Below are 20,630 nucleotides of genomic sequence, written 5' to 3'. Positions count from 1 at the left end.
TGTGAAAAAGCAAGTTAAGTGATCTCTGCTGGTTGCAGAACACCACAGTGGAGAAAGCCTCCGGGAAACGCACCGACGCCAACGCTGCCCGGGTGCCAAGTCTGCAGACACCATTGCACCAATTCACATTCAAAATACTCATCTTTCCCAAGTGTCCTGCTTCACACCTTAAAAAAAGGGAAGCAAAGCCTTTTTTTGGGGGTGGAGGGGTGGGGAAGGGGGTAACAAATTATTTTCTCTTTCACTTGAATCAGAACTTCCTTACCTGCTCAGGGCAAGGATTTCTTCTGAAGTCTCCAAGTCATGGCTTGAATCAAAGCTCCAAGCCCTATTACAACGGCAGTGACTAAAAGTCAAACTATTTGAAAAGGCCAGCTTCGCCCCAGAGCTCCTTTCCGCTTACCTCCCTACAGCTGTAAGCTGCCCCACCTCCAGCTGGGCATTGCCAACATTCCTCATACTTTCCCCCTCTCCTGAAACGCTTATGCAGGCACTGCTTAGTGCTGGCCTGTTGGCCTGTTCCACAGCCCCGTGCCATTCCCCAAAACAGTCTGCTGAGCATAACAAAAGCCTTGGAAGCTTAGATCACCGCTCCTAGATTCCTAGCGATCTTCCAGCCACAACTGGCATATCATTTCCAGGATTCATTGGGCTCTTTTTTGCTCCATATCAACCTTCAGATCAAATGCTTTGCTTGCTCGTTTAACACACAGTAGTCTCAAACGCCTCATGTTTGCCCAGGAAAGCCAGATTTGTGCCTAGCCTTTCTTTGCACGGCTGCCTATCTGACACCCTACTCCCTCCACAACAAATTCTCATCTTAAGCGTCTTTCTCGCCAGTTTTCAAGTGGGTTCTGACTTTGACAATTATTTCTGGAAATACTCTCGGGGTGCTAGGGAACAAGGTATGGTGAAATGCAGGCTAGCAAAAGCAGAATGCAGCTTGTGGTTCTTGCTTTTCCTAACCCATCACTTAGAGAAGAGCACAAGCTAAATTTAAGAGGAGCTTGCTGCTACTAAGATTTCTGATCAGCGAGCCATCAACTGCTCTCTCCACGAGCTCTACCATAGTGGATCGCGCAGGAATCCAAGTTCTGGATTGAAATCAAGCACAATTGGTTTGCTTCAAACAAGAGCTGCCAGTCTATAAATCCCTTAAACAAAGCTGTGTCTTATTGACTATTTTTAATAAATAGGGCTGGCACAGTAAAATTGAACAATTGTTATGAACAATAAAGGAGAGAGCCTTTGATTACAAGTATTCACAGGCAATACAGGGACATTTTAGGACTCAGTATTTGCTTTCCAACACAAGTTCTGTCAACTGAAAACAGCAACTCGGACCAAATACTCCTTAACAAGCAGTTTGGGAGAAGAGCAGAGAACAGCAGTAACACAGCAAGAGAGGAACCATCCTTTTTTTGTATGGCAGGCAGATAGCACAGTCAATATCATGCAGCAGAGAAGGCAGGCAGGAGTACAAGGTGAGATGCGTGTATGCGATGCACACAAAGAGCTGTAAATAACAGCTGAGTTTGACAGAGCGATCTGGCAAGGTTCTTCTCACTGATATTTGACCAACTAGCATAGCATTAGTGGGAGTCACCTGGGTAATTCCCCACTCAATGTGACACATAACCTCTTAGATCAGGGACCATCTGCAAATAAATCTGGACCCCAGCAGTGATATCATCTGTCATGATGTCTGGTGCAGCACAAAGCACCTAAGGAGGACAGACCACATTGGGGGGGGGTGCAGTGGGGGGAAATTAAGCTTTATTTCCAAGTACATCATGGTGACCAATCACCCTGCCCTCACCAATAGTTACAAAATCCTCTGGCTGGACACAAACAAGCAACATACTCAAGAAGATCTGGCCTTCAGCTAAGCGCCTTGGAGAGCAGCCTTTAGGAGTACCCATCGGGGGATTAGACACACCAGCAGGTTTGGGAATGAGGGAGGAAGGAGATAATCAGATCTGAAATTCCCATCAGTATGAAATGAGACTTAACTCAGTAGCTTGCCAACGCAGACTGACTGTTCTTTCTAATGTCTATGACAACTCTGCTTCAAATTTCAAGCTTCTCACAGCAGTAACTACTCCCCCATGTAGCTGTAATGGCCAGAAAGAGACCAGCTTTTATGTAACCCCAAAAGACTAGCAGAAAGGGAAGCAGCAGCCACACACACACAGAGAACTGGAAAAAAAAATCGGCAGAAGGCTCTGCTGAGTGCTCAGGGCTATATCCAAGCTCACAATGCAGCCACAGAGAAGTGGGATGCAGCAATCAGAAATGCTACAGTTACATACTCAGAGAGAGACCTAGCAATCAGTGCTGCATCTGAGCAATAGGGAGCGAAATTATAGAGCAAACTGCCATGTGATGCCACAAACTCTTCCATTCCGCCAGCTGTAACAAGTATTCATTCCCAAAAACGCGTCACAGGCTCATCTGTCATTAACAGCCCAGCCTGCCAGCAGCTGAGCAAGAGTCAGCAGTGAAGGGCAGCTGCAGGGCTACTTCCTTTCACAGAGGTCTGTTCTCCCCATAAACCTCGGGGGGGTTGCACGGGTAAATCCCCATGCGCAGGGGAAAATGTTGCCCACCATCGCTTACCAGGCGTAAAGAATGGAAAACCCGGGCTGCCCCCTTACCCACTGCCACACAAAAGCTTTCCTGAAGCAGGATCTGTTAAAAGCACAGGGCCTTCAGGGCCAGCAGAGTTAGCTGATCGCAATAAAACCCTCTGCATATTAATATTCCACCTCAATCACCAGCTCAAGAACTTCAGAGATACAATCTGCCAGCATTGCGAAAGAAGTGTTTCAGCAATAGCATGGGGTAAGAGCAGCACTGCACATTTCCACAGCTATGTTCTGACACTAGGAAATGTCAACCCTGATCTCACAGAAAAAAATGAAGCGTTGTACAATGCACTGTGGAGTCCTTGAGCCAACAAACATCTAGCTTGCTCAGTTCCCAGAGCAAAAAATACTCTTTTCTCTCTCTCTCTCTTTTTTCTTGTCTGCCATCTCTAAAAAATGCAGAAGAGACTCAAAAATCCATTTGCTGTATTTTTTTTGTTTTTGTTTTCTTTTTTCCTGGCTCACGCATTATCATCATCATTTACTGCCCTCAAGGGGATTGCACAGGTGTGACTGAAAATTTGGCTCTTCCTTTTAAACTTTTTTTTTTTTTTTTTTTTTTTTTTTTATCATCTTTACCGAAGATGATCTTGCTGGAATAGACGCCAGCCTGCTCTCCCGGAGAGGGACTAGCTCTAAGCTGCTGGCAGAAATCGAACTGCAGTGGGAGGATGGGGGAAGGAGGGGGTGGTCACTAAAGGGGAACAGAGATCATCTTGCTTCTGTTGGAGTGTAAATGCAGGGCCAGCAGTCTGACCTAGACTTTCTCCACTCTAAAAACAAACCAATGCCTAATTAATGTTTTCATTCGTTTAGCTGAAAAACATGTTAAACAAAGAGGGTCACCTGGTGTTCCTATCAATGCCTGACTTCTTAAGATACAGGCAGAACAAATGCATTTAAATAAAACTCTAGAAGAGATGTGACAAGAGAAAGGCAGTTTAGTTCAATTAGAGTGAGCTGTCACAGAGATTTGATTCTCAGAATACAGAACTATTGATTAAACAGGAATTAAAGCTCAGAAACAGAAAGGTTTCAAGGTCTTTGCCATGAGAATATACATCAGGAGAGAGACAGGAAGGACTCCCTCGGCACTAGAAGAGCTCTGGCGTTGTTGCTTCCTAGGAAACAGGAGGTGCAAAGGGAGCAGAACATCTTCTGTTAAACCTATGAATAATTTTGGCAAGGATACAAGGTCAGTGACAATACAGAATAAAATCGTAAGCCTCAACAAGTAGCTTTAGACTACTACAGAAATCTCACTTTAGTTTCTCAAATATTTATCTGGTATGTGGGGAGAGGCCTGGTCACTGAGACAGGTATCAGCAGATCTCCAGCTACACTTGGCCTGAGGCTGAACCACTGTCCAAAGGTTATTCAATGATTTACACTAAATCAGTCAGTCTCAATCGTATGTTCCTGGGGCGCAAGAGTCCCCGAAGCAGTAACAACCACCAGGTTCAGCAGCCACAGCAACCCAAGAGACAGAGCTCTGCTAAAGGGGACAGCCACTCTGGCACCTGAAGCGAGTCCTTAGAGGGCAAGGGTGGGAAGCATTCACTGGCAAAGAAGACTCTTCATTTCTGTCCCAATCCAGGCAAAACAAGTTCTGGATAAAATCAGATTTAATTTCCAAAACCTTTAAGCTTAGCACATTCTAACAGCACTGAATACACTGAAAAGGTGTTGACTGGGAAACAGGCAATTCAGGTGACAACACAAGCACCATTATTCCTAACAGCTTCATTTTCAACTGCTGTTGGTATCCAAGCCTCACGACATCGCAGTGAGGATGCCTGCACAGAACTACAGGCCAACTTCTGCAAATGGTGCACGGCTGCTAAAGCAAACACCGCTGAATCGCTCATTCCCAAGCTGAATTGCAGCTAATGAGGATAGTGTGTTTTCTTCCTCTCCTTCACACCAGCCTCCTCTAGCAAGAGGAAAGGCTTATGCCTGTTAGCTCTTAACAAAACATTCAGTGCAAAGCACAACTCTCACAATACATCAGCATATTTTCATTCTAGGGCAATGCTTTGCAATTAATACAGAAAAAAGAGGGTGTGTTTTTTTTCTAAATGACATCTTCCTGAAGCCTGAACGTATTTTAACCTTCCTCTTCAGCAGATAAACTCTCTCATTTGCAACTAAGCCCAGTCTCCCCTCCTTTAACACACACTAAACTGTTTTGATTAACGAAAGAGTAGGAACAAACCAGTTCCAACTGTTTTCTATACAGCTCAACTGCTCTTTCGGTTTCAGCTCACGCCTAGATAATTATATCACAGCACTGAGTGCCCCCACCCTTCTGCTGCACTTGGGAATACTGGAAAGATAAGTCTTTTCTTAATTATTAAATGTAAATAGCTCATTAAATATAATCCAATTACTTTAATTGTAAGAAAAAGGAAGTAATTACAATATGTACATGTATTCTTGCCTGAACAGTTTTAGTATCTTAAATGAATCTTCGCAGCATTAATATTTTTAAGTTAACCTTTGACATGAGGAAAAAAAAAGACACCGACTCCCTGATATTTTCAGAAGTGTTATATCTGCTGGGATTTCTGTCACAAAAACAAAGGAACAGCCTTAAGCATCTAAATTCAAATGGTTTATGAACAATGTCTTAATAAAGTCAAAATAACACATGGGTTTCCTACTATGAAAAAACCACACAAGATGTCACATTAAAACCCCTAACGTGTTTCCTGGCTCTCCTGAGTCAAGCGAGACGGAAGAAGGGCAGTATTGGGTACCGTTACAAAGCTGGCAGGACAGCCAAACCCCCCAGCCCGTGAGTACCTGAGGCAACCACAAATCCTGTGTTTTCCAAGCATGTTCTCCCTTCCTACCACTATGGTCTGTCCTGTCTGACAGCAGAGAAAGGAATCAGGGGCCGGGAAAGGGTAAAGCAACCTGCCCCATTTTTAGGATTAGCCAATTATTTTGGTGAAGTGGCCGCAGCACAGGCACAGAGCTGCCCAGTGCGGCAGCCTCACCTGTGCGGTAACGCCAGTTCTGGTTGCTGTGCATGCACAAGCCATCTGTGCAGCGTATGGGCACAGCGCACAATCCCAGGCTGCCATTTGGGATTTGCCGGCAGAGCTACAGGAAGCTGCAAGGAGCAGCCCTCTGGTTTTGCTCAGTCACAGTTCTCGGACTCACTTTCTCCATCCGTCCAGCCAACAGGACCAAACAATCTTCCAAGCAGACTCCAGCAGGGCCTCACTGCTTCAATCAGGCCCCCTGGTTTGAGGGAGCAGGGTCAAGTTTCAGTCTGGATTTGGTGGCAGATGCCTGTGTAATCTCCTTGGGACACTCAGAGAAATAATCTTTCTTAACTGCAGTTGTTTCCATTTTGCATGTTCTGAGCCCAGCTGTGATCTCACCTTATGTAATCTGCAGTGCAAGCTCCAAGCTCTGTACCATCCAAAACTACTTCAGAGTGTCTGAAACCACCACTTTATTTAACTGATCTTTTCAGCAGAGGAGATTAGACTGTATTAGGGTTGCTAAAGATGCAAGTCTTTCTATCAAAGCTCACCACAAGGTCCATAATAAGCTGCTTTATGGACACCTCTCATGTGAAGCCAGACCCTAGATGTAACCTCTTTGATACAATATTGAATTCTCAATAGCAACCAAAAGGCTATTTTGTATAAGTTAATTACATGGGTTTTTAATTTAGCCTCCAGAGGGGAAGTGGCCAGTTATTTCATGCTGCCCTAGACAGAAGGTAAAGGTTTTACACAAGCTGTGTTTATAGCTATATGCCTTCCTCCAGCAAAGGATTGGCTCAGCAGCTGTTGGTATTGAAAGAACAGGATCTGGGTGTGTGCACGGTTTGCTCGCCTTTTTTTTTTTTTTTTTTTTTTTTGCAGCTGCAAGGCCAAAACCGTAAGAGCGCGAGTTTTTTCTTATGGTGCACAAAAGCCGGGTGCCTGAAAGGGAACTCACTTCCGCTCTGGCAAGCACTCAACCAACTGTTTGCTGGGCTAAGGGGTGGTCGTGGAACTTTCACCCATCCATTCAACCAGGGCTGCTGTTCCCCCTCCCTCCCAATTATATCCCATTTTTTGCACTCCATGAATGAACTGCAGCTACACCAATACATCAGATATTGTGGCTGATAGCCTTCTCTGAATGCCACTTAAAGCCCTCCAGTGCAGAGCTGCCTGAAAGCAAAGCATCATTCATTCTCTGAGCAACAGAAAAGACTTCTGCTATACGGAGACTTGAAGCAGAACTCTAAGAAGTAGAAAAGGGCATACAGTGAAAGAGGAAATGAGAAATTAAAACCACATTCAATCTTATTAGTGGTAATACAATAGGTCAAAGCACTTTGCAAAATTCTACTGCCAGTGAACAATTTACGCAGAACTCCTATGCAGTAAGTAACATCGGCCCGTTCGGCCGTTACAGAAAGAGTAAAGATTCTCAATGGCTATTTTAAACAGTGCAGCTGGGGAAGGGCGACGGCTAGGGATATTACCTCATGTGTTTCAGGAGAGTATATTTGCAAGATTGGAATCTGAGGAACATTCCCCCTCCTCTTTTTCCCATCTGAAACATTTTTCTATTTTTCTCTCTAGGGATTCCCAGCATCTTATAAGAGAAGCCTCTTTGAAATATGGCAAAGTGGCATTGCTCATCATTTCAGTAATGATAGTAAATAAGCTCCAGTATTTTGTTGATCCTATCCCTTTTGCTGTACAAACAAAAGGTCAGAATCATTAGCCAAGTTTTATGAGTGGGCAGAAATGGGAGATTCGAAACAGTTAGGTGACTCTGTAACATCATGTGAAACATCAGCAGCGAAGCAAGAGAAAAACTTAAGCCACAGGACTGGAACCAAGAATAGCCATGCTAGTTTGTCCAGCCTCCAGTGAAACCAGCATCCTCTCCACCAGCAGACACATATCAGATGCTTAAACAAAGAGCATAAGAAAAAGGCAAATATAGAGCAAAATTCTCCCCCTTTCCACTTTGCAGCAAACTACACCTTAAGGCCACTTTGAAACAAACAATATTATTTAGTCATCCTTTACGGATTTCACTTCCATGAATTTGCCTTAGTTTCTGAACTTACCTAAACTGCTAGCATCCATGAAATCTTGGCCAGCTAGTCCAATATTTATCATACATAATGTGAAAAGACACTTCCTTTTTATGTCCTGTGCTTTACAACTAGGAGATATCAATCTCAGCTCCAGATGTGGAAAGAAGTAGGTCTCTGCTTCATAAAGGGAATGTTCAAATAAATGCACTACCATCCATATTAAATAAGCACCTTCTGAGAAGAAGGTTATCCAGCTACCTCACACAACATAAGAGAAGACTTCAACTCTTACTAAACACTTTTCAACAGAGGAAAAAAAAAAAACAAAAAAACACTCCTGGTTTAGATTTGATTTACAGCAACAGTAAGAAAAAATTATTTTTAGTGGAAAGCTCTTTGCCCATTCTCTACTATTCCAACAGTAATACAGAAGAATCAAAACCTTTAAAACAACAGGTCACTAGTGATCTCAGAGCAGCACCTCCAAATTGATAGCACAGCAGCAGTCTCCCATGCAAAAATTAAAGCCTTAAAGCACAAATGCTAAGTGTTCTTGCTTCATAAGCATGTTCCATCTTCTTCTCTTTACATCACAGCATCCTTTAGATCACCACTTCTCCCACGCACATGTCCAAGGATATTGCTTTACAGGAGAAGACTACGCAGAACTCCTCAGAGGACTAGAACAGGTCACCACTGACTCCATTTGTGGGAGCAAGAGCACAGCTAGAAAGAGATGCCACACAGAATTGCAAAGGAAAACTCAACTTTGATCACACAAAACCACTAAGGCTACATCAGAAATACTTCAGCATCAGAAGACAAACAGACTATCCTCCACGTTTGTGAGCACTACTGCTTACCACCAGCCTTATGACCAACAGGGACTCCTAGACCCCCTAAAAAACTTCTTCAACAAAGTCCCTGGCAGATGCCCACGAATCTGTGCTCCACTGCTTCTTGAGCAGCGACATAATACCAGAAAGCTTTACTGTGATTTCAAGAAATAGGGAAGGATCTTGAGGTACTATTTCTCAGTCCTATTACTATGCTACCGCAAAAGCAAGTTTTGGATTTGAGAATGTAATTAATGCTATGTACTGCCCTCTGCACTGCTCGCTCAACAAAATAAGATGGAAGTTCATGTTTCACCTCCTCTGGGAGGGGACCACCCCCTTTTCTGCCCCTCTCCCCCCCCTGCCGCCCCCGGAACAAAGAAATCCTACAAGTCTTCAGGTAGGAAAACTAATCTTATGTAAATCTGAATCAAACCTGAACCTGATAACCTTCTACAGAAGCTCTTATTAGCATGGCCTTTACAGCAAAGCCTGAGCAGCAGTGCAAGTAGCACACCCTCTTCGAAAAGAAAACACACAGCATTTTTATTAAACAGTTACAAAAATACAAAGGAAGTAAATCTCAACAAGCTGGTTCTGTTCTCAGCAGTCATTTGCTTATTACCCATAAACCATTTCTATGACTTTTTTCTTAAATCCTGTGTTTATAAATACCTAAAATATTTAAATTAATGTTAATTTGTCATAACTAAGGGCCTGATCATACAAATATTTATTCCTGCACAGCAAGAATAAATATTCAATATAAGTACACAATTTCTTACTACAAACTCCATTAAAAGCAAGAGTGCTGCTGAAAACAGTAAAACATCATAGGACAGGGAACTGTTCTGTTGGGAAGAACAGTTGTACTAGGCTTTCCTAAATTTCCGCACAGTGAAAGCATCAGAGAAACACGATTTCATTTCTAGTTTGCCTCGTGTGCATTTTACACCCCTACAGCATTATTTTACAAACTAGATAAAGGAACAAATTTGGTATGGAGCCATCAGACAGTGGCTGGTTTGGGCCACTTTAACCCTTGAGAGAAACTTTTGGCAATGCATGGTTTTTGCAGAGTCCTCACACCCCATTCCATATGAAGACAGCAGGAAGTTTATACATGACGTATATATGCAAGCACCTAAAACTATCATTCAACCTTTTCTTCTGACTCGTGCAGCATACACAGCAATGTGTTTTGCTCAGCCTAACGACCAAGGGCTAAAGTATTATTGTTAAATATAGCACAGGCAAAATATAAACCTTACATTTAAAATTGTTAGATGTTTGAGTCCAGAATATCCATAGAGAGAAGCTATCTTGGAAGATTAAAGATGAGTCTTACACTTGTTGAAATCTTTCTTATTAGTCTGTCAAAAAAGACTAACCTATTTTTTGTGGAAACATTAATCCCCACAACCTTCTTTGTTCTTCCATCTCCAAAAAAAATAATAATCAGGAGATGGATTTACCAATATAACTATATGCATATGAGGCAATCACTGAAAAGTTTTAACCCCTCCACCCACGCTACAAGATTATCTAAGCTTTGTGAATGAAATCAACTTTTCCTAGACCAGCCCTGAAGAATGAAATACATTCAAAGCATGCTGAGGAAATGGGTTGCTAGTTTTAATAAAGGTTATATGATTTTTTAAAATGAATTGCTGCTCACAAATACATTCTGAACAGTAACTCAAAAATACACCATTTCTGTTCAGTATGTTATATTATTCTGAGGAGGAGAAGTCTTATATTCTGCTAAAAACAAACAAACAAAAAAAAGAAATGACACCATCACTTTATTATTAACTGATTACTTCAAACTCCAGCAGTGACATCCCTAAAGAAAAGGAAGTTACAGTTCTAGGCTTCTGTCTTTCTTCAGTAAGCCATAGTTTAAGTTTTAACACCACATTTCAAATAGGGCACATACAAAACAGTAGTTATAAACACACCATATTTCTTTTTTCCCTAAACCCTTGTCCTGCATTCTCCCCATAGCATAGTTTCACAAAGCCAGAACTTGAAAGATTTGTTAGGAATGTACAGCAGACAGAAGCTGAAGTGAGAAACAGTGGCAAGCCTACAGCCTAAGATCAGGTAATAAAAGACTTTCATTTCATCCCTGCACTTCTGATTTTGTGAGGCTGGGGGTGAGAACAGTGCACATCAGGGCTCTTGCTAACATCACTATGTGGCAGCTTGGAAAAACTCATCAGCAGAGAGTTTGGAAAGGCTTATCTCCATTGCTTTGAAGAGGAAGGAGACTAACAGGCATGAGCCACCAGAAGATACCACTCAAAAAAACAAAAAAAGTATTTGGGACATTTACTTCTTGAATCTGCTACAAAATAAACAATCAACTTTTTTTAAAAAAAAAGCAGTGAAAACATGCACTTTGGGAAGAAGTTTACATTCAGCTCACCCTTGGAAGATTACGCTCTTACAACCATCGCTTATTACGTATAGCAAAACTTCACCTTGATTCACCTGGGCTACACAGGGAGCTGATACTCCTCCTCTGCCCCCTAACTGAAGGGAGTCTTTTAACCAAGCAGCAATTGGTGCTTTCAAAACTAGAGGCTCTGGGTTCAATCCCTGCTGTCACCAGCCTGCTCAGGTGCAACACTGCCCACTGTAGCTTGTACACCAATTTGAATTAGGTGGGCCTCGAAGACTAGGGCCAAGTTGTTTCAATCAAACCCTGTATGTTCAAGCACACTCCTTAAAAAAAATAGCACAGAACTGTGAAGCATCTGACCGACTTCACCCCACTTGCCAGATAAAGCTCATCCTTGGCTATGAGCACAAGTGGATTTTCAAAGCCACTCTATCAACATATTGTCTATGTTTTTAGTTGGTAGATGTTAGCTTTAGTTTGTTTTTAACTAAGTTTTGGATTAAACTCTGTATTAGCTTCTATGACAAAAATCCACTCAAGGTCACTAAAAGACCAGTCAGGGTTCCTAATGAGAAGTGTTGCAACACAGCATTTAATTCCAGTAGCACTTAACAGAAACCAATTCTACAGACATTTAGAACTAGTGGAAAACATTACTACTACTCCTCCTCTTCACGTGATCAAGCACACACACTTTAATACTTCCCATAAGGTAACATTTTGCATCAGCTTTGCCACAGGGAAACATATGGTTTGTCATATCTTTTACCTTCAACTTTTCCATTCTCACAAGATTTCACAGTTCAAGGGAAGGATGTACAAGTGTGAGAGTTACAAAAGGTTTGAAAAATTACGGCCTTGTCTGCAGCAAGCGTACCTATTAGAAGTTCCTTATCATCATTAATGTGATTTCATACTCACCAAGATCTGCAGTGTTGGGAGCCTTAGACTATTAGTATTTTCTAATACTGTATTGAGCAGACCTGCTCTTGGCATTAAGATGCCATATAGTCCCACTAGTGGTTCCAGCTATGTGAGGGCTCTCAAATCTACTGCTACTAATGGAAATCAACCAGTAAGGCCAAGTGCAAAGTTTTCAGCAGAAAAAAACCCTAACAGAGGAAGGTCTTTAAGGTCAAATAACAGCTAACGGGGAGGAGCTACAACATCTTGCCTTTCTCCAAAGGACATATGCTATTTGTGTCCCAAAGGAATAGCTCCAATACAAGCCCAAATGCTACTGAAGAACAACCCTGAGGACATCGCCTGGCAACTTATTTCTTCTCTGAAAGAAACATGGTCTGAGGTCACCAGCAGGTCAGCACATTTGACCAAACTACCCAACCATATGCCATTACGCCCTCCAAAACTTCTTTTCGGATAGTGCCCAGCAATTTAATATTAGGGAAGACAGTTCCCAACATAGGCACTCACACAGCCCTATCTCAAGTAGTTTTACATTTTATATAGCTGCATGGTTAGTTGGTAGTCAAAGGGCTTACATGCATCCATCAGGTATATCCACACATACTGAAGGATGCACCCACTTCCTGGGGCAGGAAGACAGCCAGCAGGGAGAAGATGCTTTCACAGCAACTCTCCATGAGGGCAACTGCAACAAGAGCAGTCAACAGACTTTCTACCCGAGTAAGACACACACGTACATTTGCACAAGCACCATTAGGATGAACTGATGTCAAACCCAGAGAGCAAAGGCCATAACCAGCCTGGTAAAGAAGGGGTTCCCCACCCCAAGCAAAGCAGTATTTCCTCTCCCTTAGGGAGCACCCAGCAGCCTCCCTTCCTCCCTAGCCCCCCCTCTCCCCCCAGCTAAGCCAGACCTCTGTAACAGCCCCAGGACAGGGGACATCAGCAAGGCCTGGGGACAACTCAGCAGCCGCATTCCCTTAACTCAGCCCAGGGCACTGTTCCCCTAGGGCTGAGTTAGCCCTAATCCACCTCCCTCCCCGCCCCAGGCTGGGGCCGGACTCCCCCTTCCCCCCACCCCTTCCCCCTCCACCCCGGCCAGCCCAGCCCCAGCCCAGGACATACAGCCTGGCACTGAGCCACGGCCCCTGGGAGGGGCAAGTGTCAACCCGGGATAAGGCCATTTCTGCCTCCCTCCCCCTCCAGGCTGAGGCCAGACCCCCCTCCCCGGGGACGCCAGGGCCCACACACGGCACGGGGTTCACTATATAGCAGGAAACACTGCCCAGCTCACCCTGCAGCTCACTATTTGGCAAGGGCCTAGCAGCCCACCCCAGCGCCGCCTCCTCTCTCCCGGCGGAACAGGCGGCCCAGGAGGCCTGGGGGGGTCGCTGCTGCCCGCTCTCGCACTCACCCCACTCCGCGGCTGCCTTCTCCGGCCCCCTCGGCTCGCTACCACCAGGGCGGGCCAGCCCGGCCGTCCGCCATTCCACAACTCCCCCTCCCTGCCCTGACTGAACCTCGCCCCGCCTCCTCCCGGCCGCCGGTCCGCTATCCCATTGGCTCGCTGGCCGAGGCTCTTGCTATACCATTGGCTGAACCTTTCTGTCTGTCAAAACCGTCCTACGCCACTTGCGTACGAAACTAGAGCAGCGGACGAGCCCCACCCAAGCCGGCCGCGCAAAGAGAGCAAACAGGGCAGAAAGTACCATCCGGGGGAGCAGCAGGGGGGCGCCCCGGATGACAGAGAGAAACATTTCCCGGGCAACAGGGAGAAGCCCGACGCCACGCACAGCGGCAGAATTTCAAAAGACATTTCTGGGGCCGTGAGTTCCAGAGCACGATTTTCTTCCAGGTTATCCTGGAGGAAAAAGGTCTCATTGCTTTCCGGAGTCCCCCTCCGCCTCCCAAGAAGGGCTGCCCCTTGGTGCGGCCTTTCGCCTCTATGGTCGGCGCCCCTCCAGGAAGGTTCCACCTGGGGGAGCGGCGGTGTCACGGCAGGGCGGCGGGGACAGGCGACAGGGATGGGGCAGCGGTGGGGTTAGGGGGCAGCGGTGGGGGTCGCGATGCGGGTTAGGGGGCAGGAAGGGGGTAGGGGAAGGGAAGGAGGCAGGGATGAGGGTTAGGGGGCAGGGGTGGGGTTAGGGGGCAGGGATGGGGCAGGGGTCGGGGTTCGAGATGGGAGTTAGGGGGCAGGGAGGGGGTAGGGGCAGGGAGGGGTGTTAGGAGGCAGGGAAGGAGGCAGGGATGAGGGTTAGGGGGCAGGGATGGGGCAGGGGTGGGGTTAGGGGGCAGGGGTCGGGGTTCGAGATGGGAGTTAGGGGGCAGGGAGGGGGTAGGGGCAGGGGTGGGTGTTAGGAGGCAGGGAAGGAGGCAGGGATGAGGGTTAGGGGGCAGGGATGGGGCAGGGGTGAGGTTGGGGGCAGGGGTGAGGTTAGGGGGCAGGGATGGAGCAGGGGTGAGGTTAGGGGGCAGGGATGGGGCAGGCGTGAGGATTAGGGGGCAGGGATGGGGCAGGGGTGAGGTTAGGGGGCAGGGATGGGGCAGGCGTGAGGATTAGGGGGCAGGGATGGGGCGGGGGTGAGGTTAGGGGGCAGGGATGGGGCAGGCGTGAGGGTTAGGGGGCAGGGATGGGGGGCTTTGGGGAGTGGGGAGGAGGGAGCAGGGTCGGGGGCTAAGGGGGACAAGGCTGGGCCGTCGAGCGGGGCTGGAGCCTCGCCGTCACCAGCTCTGGGGGTGCAAACCCAGGGACTCGCCCCTGCCCGTCGGCCACAAACCAGCACCAGGGGCCAGCCAGCATCTGGGGTACCCAGTGCCGGGGGTACTCAGTGCCGGGGGTACGAGGGCCAGGGGTACTCACCGCCAGGGGTACCCAGTGCCGGGGGTACGAGGGCCAGGGGTACTCACCGCTGGGGGTACCCAGTGCTGGGGGTGCCAGTGCCAGGGGGTACCCACCACCAGAGGTACCCGGTATCAGGGGTACGTAGCACCAGGGTTACCCAGTGCCAGGGGGTACCGTGTCCCTGGGGTACCAGCACCAGGGGTACCCAGCTCCAATGGTACCGTGCCCCCGGGGTACCGGTGCGGGCCCAGGCAGTGGCGCTGGGGCAGTGGCTGCGGAGGCCGCCGGGTGCTGGTGGCTCGGTTTCCCCGCCGTGTCCCCCGCTCCCGCACTCGCCCGGGCGCAGAGGCGCAGCACCAACGAGCCTCCCAATTTAACGACGGGGGCTGACCGCGGGCGCGGCGGGGGCACGTGCTCCAAGTTAGCACCCCAACGCGGGCCGCAGTGCCGCGGGGCCTCGCCGAGCACGAGGTCTCGCAAGGACGTTTTGCCCCTGCTCCGCTTTCCGCGGGAGCCCGGCCCCGGCGGAGGCAGGTGCCTCGCCGTAGCGGGGGCGCAGCGGGACAAGCAGCGCATCGAGCGTGCCGGCGCTCAGAAGCGCCCGATTCTCCTCCCCGCGCTGCTGCGAGCTCCGGCGACCCTGGGCGCCTCCGTCCCCCTCCCCGTCGCCTCGGTCTCGCCCTCCTCGGCAGAGCAGGGGTGATGCTGGCGACCCTCTGCAGAAACCCCCAGAGATGGGCAGGGGCTGCTGCGGAGCAATAATCCTCTTCTGCTGGGGAAAGCTATCCTCGAGGGGGAAAGGGGGAAGAGAACAAAGATTTCCATTGTCCCAAGCTGCAGGAGCAAATACCTGATCAAAAATTAACAGCACACGGTATGCAGTACGCCTTTGCTCGGCCTCTCCGTCTGCGCGCTTGTATTAAACCTTTTTCCCCCGCTGCCTGATTATAAACCTAAGTGCTGGCTTCGTTTGTACCTAAAGCAGCCAGGAAAAGAAACGGGCGCTAACAGAATAAACAGCGTTAAGGCGCAGACATCTATCTATTCGGAGCTCAAAGTGCTCGTGCTTAAAAACAAACTGCAGTGAGTAAATCACTGGCTTTTCTGTCACTTCCCAATTGGAAGCAAGCAAATCCATTTAAGAGCGCTGCTGCTAGCTGCCGCGGTGGCCGGGGGAAGCGCGCGCCGGGCGCGGGTCCCGCGCTGCTCCGCGGGCTGCAGCCCGGCCGGGCCGAGCGTCCCGGCTGCGGCAGGCTGCTGGTTGCTCCGACGGCTGCTCCGACGGAGGGGAGGGGGCGTTGGGGGCTGGCGCTCCTCCAGCACCCTCGAGGTCAGGCTGGGCGCGTGCGTAGCCGTCACTCGCCCCTTTTGCACCTCGGCACCCCCCGAATACGGGGAGAGGGGGAGCCCCCGGGGTGGCGAGGACGCGGCGGTGCTGGAGGCCGCTGGGCTCCAGGTTTTCCAGGCTGCCAGCGAGCCGTTCCCTTGAAGATCTGCTTCTATCTCAAGGTGTCACAGCCTCAAGGGAACCACCTAATCTGTATCTGCACTGCAACCTTTATCTCTGCCCGTCTGGGCGAGAGGCTCTGTTTATAGCTGCCGAGTAATACCGCGAAATTGCAGTGCCCCCCCGCCCCGCGCTGCCCCCTGACACTTGCTTCTCTGCGAGAGGGATGCTCTCGCCCGCCGGCTGCCTCCCTGCAGGCGACGCGCCGGTGCAAGGGCCGGGCCGGCGGGGCGGCCGAGCCCAGCGAAGCCTCGCGTGGCTCTGCCGTGCCGTGCCGTGCCGGGGCGGGGGGGGAGGGGGGGGAGCGCGGGAACGCGTGCCCGGCGGTGGGAGCGGCGGCGAGCCCGGGGGGCGCGCGGTGCCCGCCGGGGCCCCGAGCCAGCGCCGCGGCGGGCAGTTGCTGCGCCGCTGACATTTACTAATCAGCTCTAACCTTAGATGCACACACTCTCCGTCTCGCTTGCTGTCTTGTCTCCATGGAGACACCGCAACCTTTGCTCGCTCGTTAATGGTATCTCTGCAAACGAAACTCCGACGCCACCCAGCCTCCCCCCCCCCCCATCGCCACCACCCAACCGCAGCCACCCCCGGCCCCCCGGGAGAAATCCCTGCCGCTCCCCTCCGTGCTCTTCCCCTCGCGGAGCCGGTGATAAAAGCCGCGAGGCCTCGTTAGCCGATGGCTGTGGTGCCCCAGGTCCCGGCGGGTGATTTGGGGGGCGACGGGAGGAGGGGGAGCAGCCCCGCTCTGTGCATCCTCGCCGGGGCGGGGTGGTGGTGGAAACAACAAAAAACAACCAAAAAACTCCACCCCCCTGAGCCCGTGGGGGTGTCAGCGTCGCGGCGGGCCGTGCCCGGCCCCGATCCCGCCGCCCCCTTCCCACCTTGCCGGTTCAGCGGCAGGTTCAGGGCTCGAGGCACCCGCAGCCCCCCCAGGCTCCGTCCCCAAACGCACCCCCCCCCCCCGGCTCCGCGGCGCGCCAGGAGCACGCTCCGGTCCCCAGTGTCCTGCTCTCATGGATTCTGTTTTCAAATTAACATGGGAAAGATGCCCATTACCTGCTTCCAGATAATGACTATGATTAGGCAGAGCTCTGCTGCCAGTCGAGATCTGAAGGATTTCTGTGCACTCCAGCAGCGCTTGCCAGTGCAAAAACAAGAGCAATAAAGTGTAAATAAAAGACTAAAGAAAATAGCGTGGTCCATCAGCAAAAGGGTGCACAGAACCAGCTCTAATGACAGGCTTTTTGCATCGGTGTCAGTGGTTTCAGCCTCGCTACAGACGAGGCGAGATTGGATAGGGGCTGCCCCGCGCCTGCACCCCACGCTTGAACCCGTGTCGGGCTTCGGGCGCTCAAAAAACAAAAAGAAAAGGGGATTTTTATCGGAAAAAATCAAGATGTGCACTTGTTTGTTGTGGGCAGGAGTAGGTGAGCTGAAAAATAATGAGAGAGGTTGTCCTTGTGGGATTCCCAGTCCGGCAGAAAGAGCTGCGGTGTTAGGAACAGCGAAAAAAAAGGAAAAACCGGCCTGATCTCCGGAGAGCTGCGAGGCAGCTGGCGGCCCGCGGGGCGCCCGATCGCGGCGAGCGGCCGGCGGCGACGTCCCCGGGCCGGGGTGCCGAGCGGTGCCCGCCGGAGCCCTTCGGGGCTGCCAGCCCGGCTGGGCGGAGGCGGAGGAGGGAGCTAATCTCTGCTCCGATTAGGCAGAGTTCCCAGCAGCGGAGGTTTCTTCTTCTTCTTCTTTTTTTTTTTTTTTTTCTCCCCCCTCAGTGATAACAAATAATAATATAATCCCCTTAATCCCTCCCCGAGGAGCCGGCGTGCACACCGAGACAGGAAGCGCAGCGCTTCTGCCGCCGCTGATAACTCAGACAATTTGGGCCCTTGGAAAAAAAAAAAAGAGCCAAATCCCGCCACTTGTGCCGTACCCCACCCCCTCCAAAAAAAAGCCACAAGCCGCACTCTGCCCCTCGCTGCCCCCCGCCGCGGTGGGGCTCGGCACCCATCTCCCCCAGCTCTGCCCGCCCGCGAGCAAATATTAGCAGCAGCCCTCGCAACAGCCCGTGCTTTTATTCTGCAGCTTTCCTGGCCCCTGCTCTGCTGATCTCAGCTCCTCCGGCTCCAAAACGGCTTTGGAAATTACTGGAGAGCGGAGACCTTTGCGAGCGCTCTGCCCCCGGCCGCGGCGGCCTCGCGCCTCCCCGCCCGGCGCCGCCGGCCCCCGAAGCCGCGAGGTTTGCAAAGCCGCCCGCGGGACCGCGAGCGTCCCGCCGCTGCCGGGCCCCCCGTTCCCAGCTCTGCTTGGTGGTGACACCGGGGTGGGGAGGGCAAAAAAGGCCCCCCCCCCAAAAAAAAAAAAAAAAAAAAACCCACCAACACTTTCTCCCGGTGCAACGCTGCGGGGGGGAAACGCCGGGAAGGGCCCCGGCGGGGCCGGGCGGCCCCCCGCGGGCCGGGGCGCTCTGCACCCGGGGCGCCCCGTGTGCCGGCTTGCAGCTGTGACGCGGGAAATCGCCTCGCTCCCTCGTTAGCTTGTGATTAGCATGTCAAGTGGTTGAAGTTAGTGGGTATAAAGGATGCGAGCTAAGAATAATGGCTTCAATTTTCCTGGCGGCACAGCTATTAGTTTGAAGGAGGACCGGGGCGTCCGAATCTCCTAGGCGGCTCCGAGCGGCGCTCGCGTGCCCCCCGCGCCGGCGCAGCCCGCGGCCGAGCCGGCCCCGCGCCGGGGCGCCGGCGCCCGTCGCGGTTTGGTCTCCCCCGGGTGCGTCGAAACAAAACCCTTCAACGCGGAGCCTGCGTCCTCCCGGCAGCCGAAGCCACGCGCGTGCGCGAGGCGTGCACGCACGTGTGCGCGGCGTGCACGCGCACGTGTGCACACGCGCCTGCCGGCCCCGGCGCCCCGGCCGTGCCGCGGCCCGCTGCAGCGCTGCGCTCGCCGAGAGCCCCCTCGGCTCCCCGGGCCCGGGGCATCGCCGCGGCCTTTCCGCCCGCGCCCGGCCGGCGGGGGCTTTGCGATTCCTCCGGGGGCGAGGAGAGGCAGATCCCTGCTTTGTTTCCAAGGGAATGGAAAAAGTCGAAATGGGGAAACCCTGCGGGTCTTTTTTTTTTTTTTTTTTCTTCCCCCCCCCCCCCCGGCGCCCGGCGGGGCCATGCAGCAGCCTGACGAGGCTCATCGCGGCGCCGAGCCCCCGCCGCACCCCCGGCGCGTCCCCCCCTGCTCCGCCACCCTGCCCGGCGCTGCCGTGGCCATTTTGGGGCAAAAGCAGCAGAAAGCAGCTAACGCCGGGGGCCCTTCCCCTCCGGGCGCCGCGCAGCAGAGCACCCGGGGGCAACGCGAGCGACCTGCTGCAACGTCGATACGTGCGTGTTGTGCAAGTGTCAAAACAGCCAAACGCGACTGTTTCCCCAACAAATTTCCAAGTCTTCCCCCCTCCTTTTTTTTTTTTTTTTTTTTTCCCTTTTTTCCCCAAGCCGCCTCTGCTGGCAAAACCGGCGTGGCGGCGGCAGATAAACCCCCGGCAGTGAGCCCAACCACGGGGCTCCGCAGCCTCCGGAGCGGTGCACGCCGCTTGCTAGAGCTAATTGAGTCTTAAAAAATAATAATAATAATAATCACGCTGGGCCCCAAGAAACCGGGTTCACGGTTGAAAGTTGTGGCCACTTCCAGCGAGGCCGTGCGCGCCGCGCAGCTTCGAGAGCCGCCCTTAAGACGCGCCTCAACTTTTCTTTAGTTTTTTTCTTTTTTTCTTTTTTTTTTTTTGGTAATTACGAACGGGATTTGCTTCAGCCTCGCCGCGGTCTCAGATCTCCCGGAGCTCCCCGGAAGGAGCCCGTGGGGCTGCGGCCGCCTTTGGTCTCCCGCTCGTTTTCGTGCGCGCCGCTTACCTTAATTTCTCATTAGGCCGCAACAGATTTCTTCCCCTCTTTGCCACCGCTTTTAACGAAGTGAGAAGAATGAAAGGGAGGAAAAAAAAAAAGTGGAAAAACACACGGAAAAAAGCGAATTAATCTGCTGCTCGCGCGCCCCGGAGCGAGCCGGTGCGGCGCGCCTCGGTTTCCCCATCGCGTCGTGGGGTGCGTGGGTGGGGGGGATGGCTCGGGGGGGGTAGGGGGTGGGAGCCGAGCACCCCCCGGGGGGGGGGGACGGGGATGGGGACGGGGACGTGGCCGCGGAGCGGGGCGCCGGGGGCCGGCGCGGTGTAAACACCAGCTGTGCCAGGAGTGCGCAGCATCTTCTAGGTCAGCCGCCAGCTGTGCGGTTGCCAGGCAACGGCCCCTGCTCCTCTTCCTCCCTCTTCCTCCCTCGTGCCGGCCCCGCTGACGAGGGGGCTGCTCGTCCCGTCCCCCCCCCCCGCCGCTGCCCGGACCCCGCTCGCAGCCGGCGCTGCGCCCGGCTCGG

General features: G+C 51.4%; 1 protein-coding gene across 2 annotated transcripts in view; it reads right to left on the bottom strand.

Moving 5' to 3' along the window:
- The window catches only part of WASF2 (WASP family member 2), a 33,773-nt gene extending 20,396 nt beyond the window's left edge, over positions 1–13,377 (bottom strand). For both annotated transcript variants that reach the window (XM_062594096.1, XM_062594100.1), the window contains exon 1: positions 13,295–13,377. The gene's annotated coding sequence lies outside the window, so the exon portion shown is untranslated. The remainder of the gene's footprint in view (positions 1–13,294) is intronic.
- Between the last annotated feature and the right edge of the window lie 7,253 nt (positions 13,378–20,630).

This window comes from Rhea pennata, chromosome 23, assembly GCF_028389875.1.
Source record: "Rhea pennata isolate bPtePen1 chromosome 23, bPtePen1.pri, whole genome shotgun sequence".
In the NCBI taxonomy this organism is placed as follows: Eukaryota; Metazoa; Chordata; class Aves; order Rheiformes; family Rheidae; genus Rhea; species Rhea pennata.
The sequence above is the reverse complement of the archived record's forward strand: the minus strand, read 5'-3'. Positions and strand labels throughout refer to the sequence as shown.